The sequence below is a fragment of the Ursus maritimus genome, unplaced genomic scaffold, assembly GCF_017311325.1.
Source record: "Ursus maritimus isolate PB19 unplaced genomic scaffold, ASM1731132v1 scaffold_32, whole genome shotgun sequence".
NCBI classification, from domain to species: Eukaryota; Metazoa; Chordata; class Mammalia; order Carnivora; family Ursidae; genus Ursus; species Ursus maritimus.
The window spans coordinates 20,158,690-20,176,456 of NW_024425786.1; the positions used below are offsets into that span (position 1 = coordinate 20,158,690).

Genomic DNA, 17,767 nt, shown 5'->3' on the forward strand with positions numbered 1-17,767 from the left:
ACTGCCTATTCCTTAGAGGGGGGAACAGTAGTGTCTCCACCAGTTGTCTCAGAAGGACCTGCCTCTCTCCCGGTCAGCCTGAGGGTTTCCATAGTTTGTGGTTGGCTCCCTTCCAAGCCACTCGGTTGTAGTACTGATTACCTTTTATCCTCTTTCTTCAGGCCCAGGAGCAAGAGTGAAGAATGTGCCATTCAGCAACCCCCAAGGGCAGAAAGGCGTAAGATGAAGCTCGACTGGGGGAGGGGGGGGGAGATGAGAGAGGGGCATTGGGGCCCCAGCCTGAAAAGTCTCCCAATTCAGGAGATCTAAGGAAGTCTTGGTGAGGCTCTTAGGAGACTGTGTCGGGCTCTGAGGGGCAATGGGTAAGTGTTAGAGGTGTCCCAGAAGCAACATGAGGGAGCATTTTCCTTGGATGTGGGGTGGGAGGTGCGTCAGGGTAACTAATGGCAACTGGGCGGGGTGAGCCCGCTGGGCAGAGGCTCTTCGACGGGGAAAAACTACGACTCCCAGGATGCCCCGGGGCTTACCCTGGCTTTCCCGCCTGCCCACTGGCTGCCGGTCCGGCGAGCGCAAGAGCGGATTGGTCGCGGCGGTGCGGGGCTCCCCCACTAGCAGGTTAGTAGGCACCGCCGGCAGCAGACGTTGACCGGGCGCGCGGGGCGGGGGAGGGGCCCGGCTAGCCATTCTGGAAACCGCCGGACGCTCTCTCCGTAGCGTAGCCGCCGGCTGTGAGGCGCGGGGCGGGGGCGGAGACTGCGTGGCGCAGGCGCGGTGCTGGGCTTCTCCTGGGTCCCCAGACAGCTGGAGGAGATAAACAGAGGAGGAGGAGGGAGGGGAGTGCGTGTGTGAGAGCGCGCGAGGGAGTGTGAGTGTGTGTGAGCGCGGGTGTGAGGCGGTGCGCAGGGGCGGGCGGAGGCGCTGTCCGGCCCCGGCCAGGCGCCGGGAGGGGAGCATGGGAAGGGGCTAGAGCTGCCCGGGCCCCCCAGCCCCCTCCCCGGGATCCGCGCCCCCCCTTCCCGGGAGAGGGGCCGGGCCCCCCGGACGGACATGGGCTCCTGAAGTTGCGCCGCCGCTGGTCCTGGAAAGAGGCCTGACAGGTACTGGTAGCCACCGCCCCCTGCCCTCGCCGGGCGCCGAAGCGAGAACCGGCTCCCGCAGTCCCGGCACACGGGCCGCCCGCTCTGGGCCGGCCCCAACCCTGCCGGCCCGGGGGGCCTGAGGCCGCCAGCCTCGGGGCTCGGGGGTGTCCCGAGAGGGGGCAGGCCTCGCTGGGGCGAAGGGCAGAATGGGCCGGGGGCGGGGTGGGGATGGAGGGCTGGCCGGGACGTGGGTGGTGGGGGAGGCTCTGGGAGTCCAGGGAGGCTCTGGGAGTCCAGGGAGGCTCTGCCAAGGGAGAGGTGGAAGTCGTCCCATCACGGGACTTTTTTGCGGAGTTTTTGTTTGGCATCTGATCAGGCGCCGGTCTCAGGAAGAAAGGGGCAGGTGGAAATGCCGGGAGGGCTACGTTGACCTGACCTGCTCTCTTAGTTTCCTGCTCTCCTGCTCTCGCTCTGTCTCGCTCGCTCTCGCTCTCGCGCTCTCTCTCTCTCTCTTGCTCGCTCTCCCGCTCTCTTTCTCTGTGAGAGTGTGTGTGTGTCCGTCCCCGTCCGTGGCCAGGCTTCTTGCAGCCGCAGATGCCTTCAGTGGCCCGTCCTGGCACCAAGCTGAATTCTGCCAAGGTGTTTCCACTAGGCGACTGTAACGCCCTTACAGAGGGCCTTTACTTGGGAACGGGCTATTCAGTACCCACTTCAAAGGGAAATAGGAAGTGTAGAATAGAAGAGAGACTGTGAACCAGCAGGATCCAATCCTTGTCCCTGAAAGCTGCAATGGGACGCCCCCTTGCCAGCCAGATTGAATTTGCTTAGTGACCTCTGACTCTCCTCTGTAGGTGTACCACCAGGGTCTCTAGAAAAGAGGTATCAGGACTTATGACTAAAGTCTAACTGCCTAATTTGACTGTTTTCCTCAAAGTCCTTTTCTTCTGTGACTTTTATTTAACGTCCTGAGGTAGTGGTAGAGCAACTTTGAAGTTTTCCTCCAAGTTTATGAGTTTAGAAACCTGATAGGGTGTCTGTACCTTCCCCATTCTTCCCAAGGATGGGGCAGATGATCAGGGTAAAGTGGCAGTTAAGTGTTCCCTTTTAACAGAGCCTGAAACAGTTTTGAGAAGAAACTATTCAGGGGACACCTCGGACTCAGAGACATTATGAAATCTCTGCCTAGGGCACAGGTATGCCCAGTGGTCTGAACGAAGCTTTTCTGTACCTTACAGTCCCTCCTGAGTGGCTGGTGTCTTCACAAGTGAAGGAACTACTTAAGCTATTTCTGGATTGAATTGGATCTTGTCTGCTGAGTATAATAACTGGATCCTCTAGCCCAGACCAGGGAGTAACTAGAAAGGCTCGTTTGGGCTGACTCTTGAGGCTTAACAATGGATCTTCATTGCAGGTTGCTGTGTTTCACTGGCAGATGGAAAAACCTTTTCTGCCATAGTTTGTGATCCTGCTGCTTTAATACTGGGGTATTTTGACCCATTTGGGGGCACTTACGTTCAAGCCACCCGTCAATTTGTAGAAGCAGTGGTTTGGATCAACTCTGAAGAATAATAGAACAACAATCCATATTTCTGCCTCAGACTCCTTCCCTTGGAGTTACTGAAAGAAAGAGAATATGTGTAATGATTATGGTGATGGTATTAACATTGGCGATTTGCCACTTGGGGTATTAGGGTTGTCATGCAGCTGACAAATTTTCTAGCTGGAAGGAACTCAGTAGTGACTCATGGGACATCATATTAGGGTTTTTTCACACACCTAGACTTCAGGACCTGGAAGCATACAACTGAAGATCTTAAACCTCTCTGCTAAACATCTTTGGACTTGGAGGGGCTAACTGGTGCAAAGACCCAGAACTATGACTTCAATAGTTTTTAAATTGTTTTCTAATTATTTTCTTCTTTCCTTTTTGAATTAGGGAATGTGACCCACAGGTGCAGTCCTGGGTCTCAAAGAGGGAATGAATCATAAACAACATGTAATATGGTGATACTTACCTTTCTTTTGGGTCCTAATTCCTTCTTTCATCCTTACCTTTCCGGATTCCACTGCATCTTTGGGCTGCAGTTGCAGAGGGACTCACATAACTCCTTGGCTTCAAAAACGCAAGCCCTGGCAGTTTCCATCAGAAACCAATCCCTTGGTGTTGTATTTAATCATGGCTAACTTTGAGAGATATTTACTAATTAGAATACATTCTAAAAAGTGACTGACATTTGCTGAGGGCCTGGTATATGTTGGGCTGTGTGCTAGGTAGTGTTTTACTTTATATAATTTAGCCCTCATAACTGCCCTGTGAGGCAAAAATTGTTTTCCCTATTATACATATGAAGATACGAGTACAGAGAGGTTAAATAACTTGCTTAAGGTCACACAGCAAATATGGGAAAGGTTTAGAATTCAAACCAGGGCCTGTCTCCTTTGGGGCTGTCTCCATGGGACACATGAAGAGCTGAAATGACCAAAGCTAAGAGCCTGGGGGAACATGATACCTGCCTTCAAGTACTTGAAGAACTGCCATGTAGAAAGGGAACTGGGCTTTCTCTGCGTGGTCAAGGGACAGAAATTCCAAGAGGGGAGACGTTGGCTTGGTAGAGAATTTGGCTTTCTAAAAGCGAAATGGGCCACCTTGTGAGGGAATGATTTACTCATCGTTGTAGGTATTCAGGCAGAGACTTGGCCACTTCTTATCAAGGATTTGGTAGAGGAGTTCATACTTACATAGGCAATTGGACTAAGTAGTCTTTCAGTATTTTAAATTCTGTTATTATATAGAAATAATGTCAAACCCCCGTTACATTGACTGTTAAAAAAACTAACCCATATTGCATATTTACTATGTGCCGGGCACTTGTTAGACACTTTTCCTAAAATATTTCATTTAATCCTTAGATCCCCTATGAGGTAGGAATTATCATTATCCCCACTTCATCCTTTTTTATTTATGTATTTGTCAGAGAGAGAGAAAGAGGGCACAAGTAGGGGGAGCAGTAGGCTTCCTGCTGAGCAAGGAGCCTAATGCGGGACTCGATTCCAGGACCCTGGGATCACAACCTGAGCCGAAGGCAGACGCTTAACCAACTGAGTCACCCAGGCGTCCCTCATTATCTCCACTTTACAAATGAGGAAACTGAGGCTCCAGAAAGTTAAAAAACTAACCTGTAGTTTACACAGCTAGTAGTAGGTCTGATATTTGAACCTTTGTCTGTACCTTCTTAGCTGTATAACATAGGGTAAATCATGTGTCCTCTCCGAGCTATAGTTTCCTCATACGTGAAATGAGATTTATGACAGTACCTTCCTTATAGTGGGTTTATGAGTACTACGATACGCACTTTTCACTGGACCTCACTGATTGCCCTTGAGAGCCTGGGTTTGGGGTAAAAGGGTACCACTTTGTTTCTTTAGGGTGAATTCAGGCTTGACACACCCTGAGAATTCTGGGGTTCACTCTTTGTACTATTTGTAATAGCTGTCGACTCATTGAAGGGCTTTGTGGCATTAGTGACTAATAGCTTAAAAACTTGAGGCCCAAATAATAGGAGGGTTCAGCCAATAGGTTGGAGTATAGGAGGCAGTGTCAGAAGCCTTGTGGAAAAAAAGTCCTCACCCTACTATAAAGTCAGATTCAGGGATCACTGTTTGCATTTTTATATTTAATGTCTTGTTTTAGAATGAACAAGGTCACAATTGCTAGAGCTGAATGCCAAGAATAATAACCCTTAATCCTCGCTCTACCATCTGGGGAGGTATTAACCCCATTTTCTTGGGGAATGGGGCAGAGCAGGATCAGACGTCACCCAGGTAGCTCTTGGGATGGTGGCAAAATTTTATCCTTGTTCATAACCCCCAGATTCTATTTCCAGAAAGCACAAAACCGCTTCTCCATGTACCTTTAGAGAGCCTTTCTTGGAATGGGAGTCAGGCATTTCTGGTCTTGGAGTTTCATCAGTTGAGACCTGAGTATTTGGGTGCCAGTGGCTTACCTGGTTCATTCTTGAGGCAGGCATCTGGTTGTAACACAGCTGCAGTTGAGTTGGAAAGGAAGCATTTCCACGCTGATTGGCTTGGTTTTCCTTAACCTCTGTGCTAGGAGGAAAGTAGAGGGTGAAACTTCAAAGGCTTCCCTGTGAGGTACTTTGAATTGTGGCAGAATTTGGAAAGATGCAAGATAAAGGCAAAATCCAAGACTGCAGATCCTCATAAATACAGTGGGAGAGGACAGCATTATCAAAGTATGCTCCCTTTCCTCTTTCTGCTCCCTTTCACTACCTTAAGGTAATTGTGGCCCTAGGAGAAAGCAGATAAATTAGCTGTAATCACTGAAAAGCAATGTACTGCAAGAAAAATTTTTCACAAAGCACGAATGTCAATACAGAACCCATTCATGTAGAGAAGCCATCAAGGTGAGTTTTCATCCGGAGCTTCCCACAAAGTGAAGCATTTCTTAGGATAGACTTCCACAGAGAAAGCTTTAGTCAATGCCATATGGAATCATTTGAGCCAGGAGCCTCGAAGATGGCAAAGAACTTTTCCAAAGATGCGTTGTTGATGGGCCTATCCTACCAGCCAAACCTTTCCCACATGCTGTCCTTGTGCCAGCTTAGTCCATGACCCTGAAATATACTTGGGCAATTTTATGTTTGAGACTGGCAGAGTCAAGGTGATTTTGATTCCTTAGCTTAACCCTGAGGAATGCTAAGAGCTTCTGTTAGGTAAGACTGCTTGCACATGATCTGATTAAAGATAGTAACTATTTTTTAGTGGCCAGTGACCTGGGTCTTAGAAATAAACTATCTAGTTTGACTGTCCATTTAATAATTGTAACTTTAGGCAAATTAACTTCTCTGTACCTCAGATCCTTCATCTGTAGAGTGAGGATAATAATAGTACCTGCCTCATAGGTTTACGAGGAATCTGTCAGATAACACTTACGAAATGCTTTGAATGTTCACTACATATTTTTATCAGGCTTGGTATCAGGCATTTTACATGTGTGGCTCTTCACTCTGTGAAAGTAGGCATTATTGCCCTTGTTTTGCAGATAAGGAAGCTGAGGTTTAGAAATGTAGTCACACAGAAATAGGTGGCAGAACTGGGGTTTGAACCTTAGGTCTGTCAGACTCCAGTGCCCAGCTCTTTATTATGCTACTTCCAGTGACCTTTATGCTTTGGAAGTGCATTTTTTTTCTCTTCTATAGGATTGCTCCAGTAGGTAAACCACTGCAAAGAGAGTGAAAGGAAACTTGCATACATCTTTTGCATAATTCAGAATGTTGAAAGAGGGCCAGTGGTCACTCGAGCTGGGGGCATGTCTCTGCAGTGAGAAGCAGCATGTTCAGAGGAAAAAGAATACAGATGACTGGGGTTCCACTCTGCTTCTCCAGCAGTGTGTCTTTAGAATCATGGGATACCAGCGCTGGAAGAGGTTTTGTAGCTCGTCTCAAAGTCTACCTCTCATTTTACATCTGGGGAAATAGCCCGAGAGAGTGAAATGCCTCACACAGGGTCTTTCAGCCAGTTAGAGGCAGCACCTCGTCTGGAGTACAAGACCCTTGATCCTGGTCCAGTCCTTATTTCTCAGTACCACATAGTACGGTGCTTTAGTTCTCTCTTGTTAAAAGGGACGATGATAGCTTTCTAGCTTCCTCATGGGATTGTTGTGAAGTTCAAGGTAAAAGCATGAATGAAAGCACTCTGATAGGTGTAAAGCACTGTATATACGCAAGATAGTCATGCTGTCATTCGTTCAGCAAGTACTTCTTGGCACCTGCTAAGCCCACATCACTCCTTGGAGACCTAAGAGGATCAGCAGATGAATCAAGATGAAGAGCTGGTCCTCAGGATGCTTTTCGTCTTTTAAAGAAGAGAAGCCACAAAAATAATTCTAGTTCAAGGCAGGAGACAGGTGAAGGAAAGGGTGAAAACTAAATTTTCGTAAGTTCTGATTTTTGAGTCAGAGAAAGGAAGAAAAGGGTTTGAGGACTTTTCTTCTTTAAAATTGGATATAATTCATATGCCATAAGGTTTACCCTTTTAATGTATACAATTCTGCCTTTTTTTAATATATCCACAACGTTGTGCAGCCATCACCAATTCCAGAATATTTTCATCATGCCCCAAAGAAACCCATACCCTTTAGCTATCACCACCACCCGAATCACTCCCATCTTCTTCCTCAGTTGCAAGCAACCATTCATCTACTTCCTGTTTCTGTAGCTTTTGCTATTCTTGACGTTTCATATAAATGGATTCATGTAATCTTTGGCCCTTTGTGACTGCTTTCAAATAACAATATTTTCAAGTTTCATCCCTGTTGTAGCATGAATCAGTGTTTCATTCCTTTTTTTGCTGATTAATGTTCCATTATATGGGTATATCACATTTTACTTACCCATTTATGGACATTTATCCATTGGTGGATATTTGGGTTGTTTCTACTTTAGACTTATGTTTTCGTTTTTCTTTTGTTATACCTAGGAGTGGAATTTCTGGGTCATATGGTAACTCTGTGTTTAACTTTTTGAGAGGAGACCCTTCCTTCCTTCTTCCTTTCTTCCTTTAGAAGGGGAGAGAGGGGCGGGGAGGGACAGAAGGAGAGAGAGAGAGAATCTTAAGCAGGCTCCATGCTCAGTGTGGAACCCAACATGGGGCTTGATTTCACGACCCCGAGATCATGACCGGAGCCGAAATCAAGAGTCAGACACTTAACTGACTGAGTTACCCAGGCTGTCCAAAAGGAGGCTTTTCTTAAACAGTTTTTTTCTTACTGCAAATAATATTGTCACTCACGCTTAATAAGAATTTACAGTGTGCCAGTTATCCCATATAATTCTCACAACAGCTCTGAGGTAGGTGCTATTATTATCTCCATGTAACAATGAAAAATAGCCAGTATTTCTTGAGCACCTTACCACATGCCAGGTATTGTGCTAAAGTGTTTTATAATGCAGTATCTCATTAATGTTCCCAATAACCCTATGAGGTAGAAATTATTACTAATACCTACATGGCAGGTAAAAAAAAAAAAAAAAAAAAAAAAAAAAACAAGAAGAACAAAACCCAGGAACTTAAATAATTTTACCCAAGATCACACAACCTAGTGTATAGTTGAGCCAGATTCAGACTCAGGTTTCTTTCAGTTCAAAGCAGGTTCCTAATGGCTATTTCTGTATTATTGTAAAAACAATAAATGTTCACAATAAAATACTTGGAAAGTACAGAGGAACAGAAAAAAAATGTATGTATCACCTGTTGTCTTACCAGAGAGAAGACCACTGACACATTTTTGATGCATATACTTTTTTTTAAATTTTATTTATTTGAGAGAGAGTACAAGCAGGGTGAGGGGCAGAGGGAGAGGGAGAAGCAGACTCCCCAGTGAACAGGGAGCCAGACGCAGGACTCGATCCCAGGACCCTGGAATCATAACCTGAGCTAAAGGCAGCTGCTTAATCAACTGAGCCACCCAGGCGTCCCCCGATGCATATCCTTCTTGTTATAACATTGTATATATGTACACTTTTTGGTTTGTCTTCTTTTTTTTTCCTTCAAGGCTAAGATGGCCATAGATATATCTTAAACTTGATTTTTTAAACTATATATGATAAATGGTTTTCTATTTCATTAATCACTCTTCCATGTTTTGAATGACTCTGTAATAGGAAAGAAAGATTTTTATTTTTAAAGATTTTATTTATTTGCCAGAGAGAGAGAGCAAGCACAAGCAGGGGGAGCGGCAGGCAGAGGCTCCCCACTGAGCCCAGGACCCTGGGATCATGACCTGAGCAGGTGCTTAACCAACTGAGCCACTGAAGCGTCCCGGAAAGAAAGATTTTTAAGTGGACTTTATTAGGGGGCACCTAAGTGGCACGGTTGGTTAAGCATCTGAGTCTTGGGTTTGGCTCAAGTCATGACCTCAGGGTCATGAGATCAAGTCCCACATCAGGCTCCATGCTCAGTGAGGAGTCTGCTTGAGATTCTCTCTCCCTCTGCTCTTCCTGCTCATGTACTCTCCCTCTCTCTCTAAAATAAATAAATCTTTTTTTTTAAAAAAAAAAAAAGGACTTTATTAGAGAGAATTCCAAATAATATGCGAAGTAAACAGAATATTGAACCCCCCTATATATCTGTCATCATATTTCAATAACTCAGCATTCTGTTATTCTTATTTTATCTATACCTCCTCTGCTTTCCACCTCCATTCTATTTTTTAAGTAAAATTTATAAACCTTAAAATTCACTAATCTTGATTATGCGGTTTGGACAAATGGATATACTCATGTAACCCATACCCTCAATACCCATGTGACCATAATCCCATCACTATATAGAACCTTTCTGTCACTCTAGAAAGTTCTCCGGTGTCTTTTCCTTGTCAATCTCCATGCACCCAGGCAACACTTTTTTTCAAGTTCATTTTTGCCTATTCTAGAACTTTGTATAGAGTTGACTCTTGAACAATGTGGGGGTTAGGGGCACCAACCCTGTCCCTCCCCCATGCAGTCAGAAATTCACATATAACTTTTGACTCCCCAAAAGCTTAGCTACTAATAGCCTACTGTTGACCAGAAGCCTTACTGATAACAATCGACACATATTTTAAGTATTATAAACTGTATTCTTACAGTAAAGTAAGCTAGAGAAAAGAAAATTTTATTAAAATCATAAGGAAGATAAAATACATTTACAGTACTATACTGTGTTTACTGAAAAGAATCCATGTATAAGTGGACCCCCATAGTTCAAACGTGTTGTTCAAGAGTCAACTGTAAATGGAATCATACAGTATGTACTTTTTTTTTTAAGATTTTATTTATTTATTAGAGAAAGAGCATGAGCTGGGGAGGAGCAGAGGGAGAGGAACAAGCAGACTCCACACTGAGCACAGAGCCCGACATGGGGCTCAGTCTCATGACCCTGAGATCACAACCTGAGCCAAAATCAAGAAAGAGTCAGACACTTAACCAACTGAACCACCCAGGTGCCCCCAGTATGTATTTTTTTATGTCTGGCTTCTTTTGCTCAGAATCTGTGAGATTTATCCATATTGTTACCTGTATCAGTAGTTCCTTTTTAAAAATGCAATAACTCCATTGGGATATAATTCACATACCGTGCAATTCACCCATTTAAAGTATACAAATTCAGTGGTTTTTAATACTCTCAGAGATACGTGCAACAATCACCAATTTTTGGACATCCTCATCACCTCAAAAAGAAATATCAAACCACAGTGAAATATCACTTCATACCCACTAGGATAGCTATAAATAATTTTTTTTAAAAAGCAAGTGTTGGTAAGGATGTGGAGAAATTATCTTATACATTGCTGGTTTACTACAAACAGTTTGGCGATACCTCGAAAAGTTAAACATAGAATTACCATACGACTCAGCAATTCCACTCCAAGGTGTATACGCAAAAGAATTGAAAACAGGTAGTGAAACAGATACTTGTATATGAATGTTCATAGCAGTACTATTCACAACAGCCAACAGATGAATGAATAAACACTGCATGATATAGCAGTGGAATGGAGTAGTATTCGGCTGTAGAAAGGAATGAAGCACTGATTCATGCTACATGGATGGACCTCAAAATATTGTGCTAAGTGAAGGAAGCCAGTCACAAAAGGCCACATATTATAGCATTTTATTTATATGAAAAATCTAGAATAGGTAAATTCATAGATACAGAAAGTTAATTGGTGGTTGCCAGATACTGGGGGGAGGAAGGAAGAGGGACTGACTACTTAATGAGATTTTCTTTTGGTGCAATGGAAATGTTTTGGGTCTACCTAGAGGTGATGGTTGCATAACATTTTGAGTATACTAAATACCACTGAATTGTACACTTTAAAATGGTTAATTTTATGTCAGTTTCACTTCAATTTTTTTTAAAAAAGGAAACACATATCCTTTAGCTGTCACTACTCTATAGCCCATCCCTGCAGCCAGCCCCAAGGAACCACAAATCTATTTCTATAGATTTGCCTGTTCTGGGCATTGCATGTAAATGGAATTATAGGCATCCCTCCATTCTTGAGAGTTATGCCACTTCACTTTCACGAAAGACCTACATTAGTACCTGTTTTCACTAACCAAAGGATATCTGAAGAGGATTTTTGCTTTTATGAAAAGCATGAAAATCAGAAATAGTGTTCAGCATTTGTTTAGCAGTGAGCCCATTATAGAGGCAGTGCACACCCTGAGCAGTGAGGATGGCACCTCCCAGCTTCTCCCCTGGGAACTACACTCAGCGTCAAGCCACTAGAGCTTGGGGAGAACTACACTCAGCGTCAAGCCACTAGAGCTTTGAACTGTGTCCGCGAGCGTCTGCTTTATCTCAATTTATTTTGTCTATCCGTTAGCAAGATGGTATCAGAAAAGCCTAAGAGAGGTTATTTTTTGGGTCTGGGAAAGCTCAAAAACATTTCCGTATAAACTAATGGTAATTGCTTCTTCACTTTATGTCATTACAGCGTAGGATAGGTTTCATAGGAATGCTTTACTTTTGGGTAGCAGGAGAAACCTGTATATGACATGTGGCCATCTTTTACTTAGCATAATGTCTTCAAGGTTCATATTGTAACACGGATCAGCTATTCACTGCTTCTTATGGCCAGATAACATTCCATTGTGTAGATATACCACATTCTGTTAGTCCATTCATCAGTTGATGGGCATTTGGGTTTCTGCCTTTTAGCTATTACGAATAATCCTGTATAACCCTTCTTGTATACACCATCCTAGGGAGTTACTTTGTTTTTAACAAAGTCACCTTTTTCCTCCTGATCTTGCAATTCTAAGCCAGCAGAAGTGAGAAAGTCATCCCACTCTCTGTGCCCCACCATCCTACAATGGAATCACCAATGTCAGCTTTGTTGCTCTGGTAGGGAAGGAAGTGAGGGAGAAATGTTGTAACCATGCCACTGAGCATAGATCAGGGGCTTTCAAGTCTTACTAGAGTTCAGATTTGGTTAATAACATCTGTTTGAGCACCTACTGTAATCCAGGTACTATTTTGTACCTTCATATATATTTTATCATTTACTCCTCACAACAACCAGTTGAAGTAGATGAGCATATTACACATGAGGAAATTGAAACTCAGGAAGGTCGAGTAACTTGCCTAAGTAGGTACTAATTGGTACAACGAGGCGGCTGGGCTTCAGGCCCAAGTGCCTAAGTATTTTAAGTCGGCTTCCCTTTCTGCTACATTAACCAGAGCCCAAACAAGGACTATGACACACCTGAAATGGGTGGTTCCTCATGTTTATTTGGATATTACCATTCAATCTTTGGTTCCAGGTGAGTAATCTTTGCCAGGTGTACTTTGTTCTAAGGCTTGTTAACCTCAGGCTGTTATATTACTGGTACCCTTTGCATTATGAAGTAGATTAATTCCTCCAAATTGAGCTGTTAATTGAATTTTCTTATTAGCTTCCTTTGTAAGACAGAGATCTGCCTATGGAAGAAAGTTTCCCAATAGCCTGAGTTAAAAGTTTGTGGAAGGGATAGGGTTAAGTGACGACATGCTAGGCATTTTAGGCTCTAGAAGTAGAATACCTTTTGGGAGGAGTATCCTATGCATGGCAGCTCGTATTTTCTTTCTTTTTTTTTAAGATTTTTTTTTTTTTATTTAATAGAGAGGCAGCGAGAGAGGGAACACAAGCAGGGGGAGTGGGAGAGGGAGAAGCAGGCTTCCCACTGAGCAGGGAGGCCGATGTGGGGGCTTGATCCGAATGCTGGGATCATGACCTGAGCTGAAGGCAGATGCTTAATGACTGAGCCACCCAGGTGCCCTCATATTTTCTTTATAACATTATGTCATATGTTTTCCTCTGTGCCTTAGGCATTTTTATATTTTTCATATTCCCAAGTCCCAGAAACTGGCTTCCTTCTTCCTCCTTTTGTTGAGTGTCAACTACAGTGGGCCTGCAGTATCCTCAATGACAGCAGATGCCATTCCTAAACCTTTGTACTTTTAGCTAGAGAGATTTTTTATTGAGCTTTCATGTTCTGCAAATTAGCCCTCAATGTCATTAGACCTTTAAGTGCGAACATAAGGGTGTACTCAGTTCACTGTGCTATCCTTACAATGAAGAATACACATTAAAAGTTGCTTGTGGTCTGTTACAGTCCTAGTTTTTTGCTAGTGATTTCCATGTCTCCTTTCTTGCTCTCCTGCCATATGTTTAGTTTGTTTCCCCCACTGTCATTTTTGTGCTTTCTTCTAAGATGTATGAATAAATGAGTATAAGATTTAATTTATTATTCTTGTTGTTCCTTCTGAATTTACTGTCCTAGCTGTTCATTTTGGTCATTCAAATTAGCCTTTTTCAGTCCGTCTATGGTGTTAAGGTCACAGTAGCCTTGATGCCATTGATATTCAATTCATGACAACTATATTGTGTGCGCTTGAAGAGAAGGGTCTGTGTTTGGCTTGTTCTTTGCTGTATTTTCAAAGTCTAGTGTGGTGCTGGCATAATAGGCATTGAAAATGTTATCTTATGGATTCTTGAAGTCACTTATTTCAGTCTTTTGCATCTCGGCAGAACTGAACATATAATTTGCATACTGCACCAGAGATAGAAATCCCCTTGATGTAGTCTTTTCTGGTGTTTAATCATAAATATATAACTTCCTTTCTTCCATTCCAAATGTCTCCATCATGTCATTCTATATCTGTGGGTTCTCTTTGTTCTATAGAATTGACTATTCCAGAACACTCCTTAAAATAATGCTTTTAAAATATGACTGTGATTAAATCTCCTCGTATTCAAATAACTGTTCCTTTATTGATTTGATTATTTGTATTTGAGAGACTTCTAAATCTAAGGATGAAACTAATTATGCCCCTTATATCTTTGGGGGTATTTCCCTCCTAATGTGAACCTTTTAAATAATCTCTACTTAAAAGGGTTTCCAGTTATGCTTGCCTGCCTAAAAAAGTTTGTGGAAGGCACTGAATCCAGCTGCCTGAAAGGGGGTGAAGGTGGGCTGTGCTCTAGAATGAGCTATCTGCTGGTGTGCTACCACTTCTTCTCAGGATGGGAACAGAAATGTTCACCAAAATACTGAGCAGTAGTTGTATTAAATTTGACATTATGATTTTTAACCCTCTGCCCACCAGTCTGATATTGTTTTAAATCCCACTTTCCATTTTACCATTTACCTGACTTAGAGTGAGGGTTGTTTTGTTGTTGTTGTTGTTGTTGTTGTTGTTGTTTGGTCTACTTTCTCTGCTTTTCCCTCTCTTTCGTTCTTTTAGTTTTTCTGAGTATACACCCATCTTAGCTAAAGTCCCTTGCTTTTGATTCTCTGCTTTCTTAGGTGCTATGTCTCTCATCCCGGTCAGTGTTTCCCCCATGTCTAGCACAGTGCCTGGTACTTAGTACAAACCCAGTTAATGTTTTACGAAAATTAATGAATGAATAGTAACAAATTAATTGACTCTTATGGTGGATTGTCATAGTGATCATTACTCTAGGAAATTACACACCCTAGTAATTCATTCACACATACAAAGTGGTTAAGAGTGACGTACAGCTTTAGGTTTTAGTCCTTGCCCCAGCTTCATTGGTTCACGTCCATGACTCTGTTTCCTCTTCTATAAGATGATGATGGTAATATCCACCATACAAGCTTTTGAACCAGCCTTCCCCTGCACCCTTAACAGTGGTTGTTCTCTTTCCTCAGAAGTGCCCTCCCCAAGCTCTTCGTGACTTCTTGTCATTCGTGTTTCAGCTTGAGTGCCATCTGAGAGGGTTCTTCTGTATCAGGCAGGATTTGTAGCTATAAGCAACAGAAACCAACTCTGGCTGGTTTTTGAAAGGTTATTAGGGAAACTCGCAAAATACCAGGGAAGGCCACAAAGCCAGGCTTGAAGAATGGGCTAGAACAAGGGAAGTTGGGTAGCAGCCAGGACTCTCAGCCAAAATCATTCACAGAACCAAACCATGAGGTCACTGCTGCAGCTTATATAGCTTACACCACTACCACCAGCTGACTGGGCTTTACTGGCCACGGTAGCCACACCTTGCTGCCAGCATGGACCCTCTGTGGTCCTCTAATTCTTTGATACCAGATCCCAGTGAAGGTCTGGGGCTGATGTGTCTGGTTGGAATAGCCTGGGCCATGTGCACGCACTCTAGCTGTAAGGGACCTCAGAGAAAATCTTAGTCTCCACCATTCCCACCTCATGGTAGCAGGCGTTCTGTCTTCTGCCAGACTGTTAGATGGGGGATTCCCAAAATACAGGAAGGGGTTCAAATGCTGAGCAGCTAGAAAACACCACAGATGTGTACTTATCTTCTTTGACCTCACATCTAAAAGTAACCCATCAGTCACTTTAATATCAACTTGTTTTATTTTCATCACATCACATTTCACTTTATTCATATTTTATTTGTACTATTGTTTGTTATCTATCCCCTCCTGCTGGAATATTAGTACCATGAGAGTAAGGAACTTGCCTGTTTTGTTCACTGCTGTATCCCGTGGGCCTGGAATACTACGTGGCATATAGGAGAAGCTTCTTGTGCTCATTTATTGGAATGAATAAATATATATAAAGCCCTTAGCACAATTCCTGGTACATAGTAAGTGTATATTTGGCAACTTACTATTTCTTAGCAGATAAAATTATTTATATTCTTTTTTCAAATTTAAATTCAATTAACATATAATGTATTATTTGTTTCAGGGGTATAGGTCTGTGATTCATCAGTCTTATATAACATCCAGTGCTCATTACTACATATACCCTCCCCAGTGTCCATTACCCAATTACTCCACCCCTCTACCCCCTCCCCTCCAGCAGCTGTCAGTTTGTTTCCTATGTTAAGAGTCTCTTATGGTTTGTCTCCCTCTCTGGTTTCGTCTTGTTTCATTTTTTCCTCTCTTCCCCTATGATCCTCTGCATTGTTTCTTAAATTCCACATATCAGTGAAGTCATATGATTGTTTCTTAAATTCCACATATCAGTGAGGTCATATGATAATTGTCTTTCTCTGATCATCTGTCAGTGGACATCTGGACTCTTTCCATAGATTGGCTATCGTGGGCATTGCTGCTATAAACATTGGGTGCAGGTGCCCCTTCACATCACTACATTTGTGTCTTTGGGGTAAATACCCAGGAGTGCAGTTCCTGGGTCATAGGGTAGCTTTATTTTCAACTTTTTCAGGAATCTCCATATTGTTTTCCAGAGTGGCTACACCAGCTTGCCTTCCCACCAGCAGTGCAGGAGGGTTCCCCTTTCTCTGCATCCTAACCAACATCTGTCGTTTCCTGACTTACTTGTAGCCATTCTGACTGGTGTGAGGTAGTATCTCATTGTGGTTTTGATTTGTATTTCCCTGATGCTGAGTGATGTTGGGCACTTCCTCACGTGTCTGTTGGCCATTTGGATGTCTTTGGAGAAGTGTCTGTCATGTTCTGTCCATTTCTTGATTGGATTATTTGTTCTTTGGGTGTTAAGTTTGGTAAGCTTTTTATTGATTTTGGATACGAGCCCTTTCTCTGATATGTCATTTGCAAATACTTCTCCCATTCTGTCGGTTGTCTTTTAGTTTTGTTGACTGTTTCCTTTGCTGTGCAAAAGCTTTTTATCTTGATGAAGTCCCAGTAGTTCATTTTTGCCTTTGTTTCCCTTGCCTTTGGAGATGTGTCTAGCAAGAAGTTGCTGTGGCCAAGATCACAGAGGTTGCTGCTTGTGTTCTCCTCTAGGATTTTGATGGATTTTTGTCTCACATTTAGGTCTTTCATCCATTTTGAGTTTATTTTTGTGCATGGTGTAAGGAAATGGTCCAGTCTCATTCTTCTGCATGTGGCTGTCCAATTTTTCCCAACACCATTTGTTGAAGAGATTGTCTTTTTTCCATTGGCTATTCTTTCCTGCTTTGTTGAAGATTAGTTGGCCACAGTATTTACAGTCTTTTAAAAATAAAATTAAAGAAAAAACTTGTACCTATATTATTTCATTTGACCCTTTTAGTAGTCTTCCAAGAAAAAGGGTGTTGGGGGTGAAGCATATGGGCCTTTTTCTGGCGAGGCATATGTGGCCCCTTCAGTTTTTGTTCTGGTTCTTCCTGTGCCTATGAAACACAGGAATGAGAGCCTATGTGGAGAGATTGAGACTTAACCAAGGCCACGTAGCTTACTTATTACCAGATACACTCACTGACTTTGGTGTTCTTTCTGTTATGATAAATCTCACCTTTTATTCTTGGTGATCGTAAGGGGAATTACTGTTGGGTTTTTTTGTGTGTGTGTGTGTGTGTGTGTGTGTGTGTGGAAGGGGTTGACCATTATATCACAAACCAGGGCCATAAACATAATTGTAGGCCAGTGTTAGTTTATGCCAATTTGTCCAAATTCACATTTTTAATTTGGTGGCCTGAGACCCCTGGGAAAGTTACCATGAAACCATAGCTGTTCCCAGTTGGCATCCCTAGGTGTTCTTCATGTTCACAGGTTTTGTGATCCTAAACAGTGCCAGTGACTTCCATATGTCCCTGGTAATGCTCACTGGATGGCTTCCACATTGTGGGGAAGGCTCTTGCCCTTTTAAGAGCCTAAGATCCCAAAATAGATCATGGAGGCATAAGCCCCAAAGAACTCGGGCTGAATGGGAACATCTAATCAGGTGGCAAGATTTTTATT

The 17,767-nt window shown here is 43.0% G+C and overlaps 1 protein-coding gene across 5 annotated transcripts in view; it reads left to right on the forward strand.

Annotated features, from left to right (window-relative positions):
- The first annotated feature begins 855 nt into the window (after positions 1–855).
- The window catches only part of WDTC1 (WD and tetratricopeptide repeats 1), a 67,748-nt gene continuing 50,836 nt past the window's right edge, over positions 856–17,767 (forward strand). For 2 of the 5 annotated variants that reach the window (XM_040619084.1, XM_040619085.1), the window contains exon 1: positions 858–1,097. The gene's annotated coding sequence lies outside the window, so the exon portion shown is untranslated. Of the gene's footprint in view, positions 1,098–17,767 lie in introns of all 5 variants that reach the window. The other 3 variants (XM_040619086.1, XM_040619083.1, XM_040619082.1) reach the window with 3 other exon arrangements.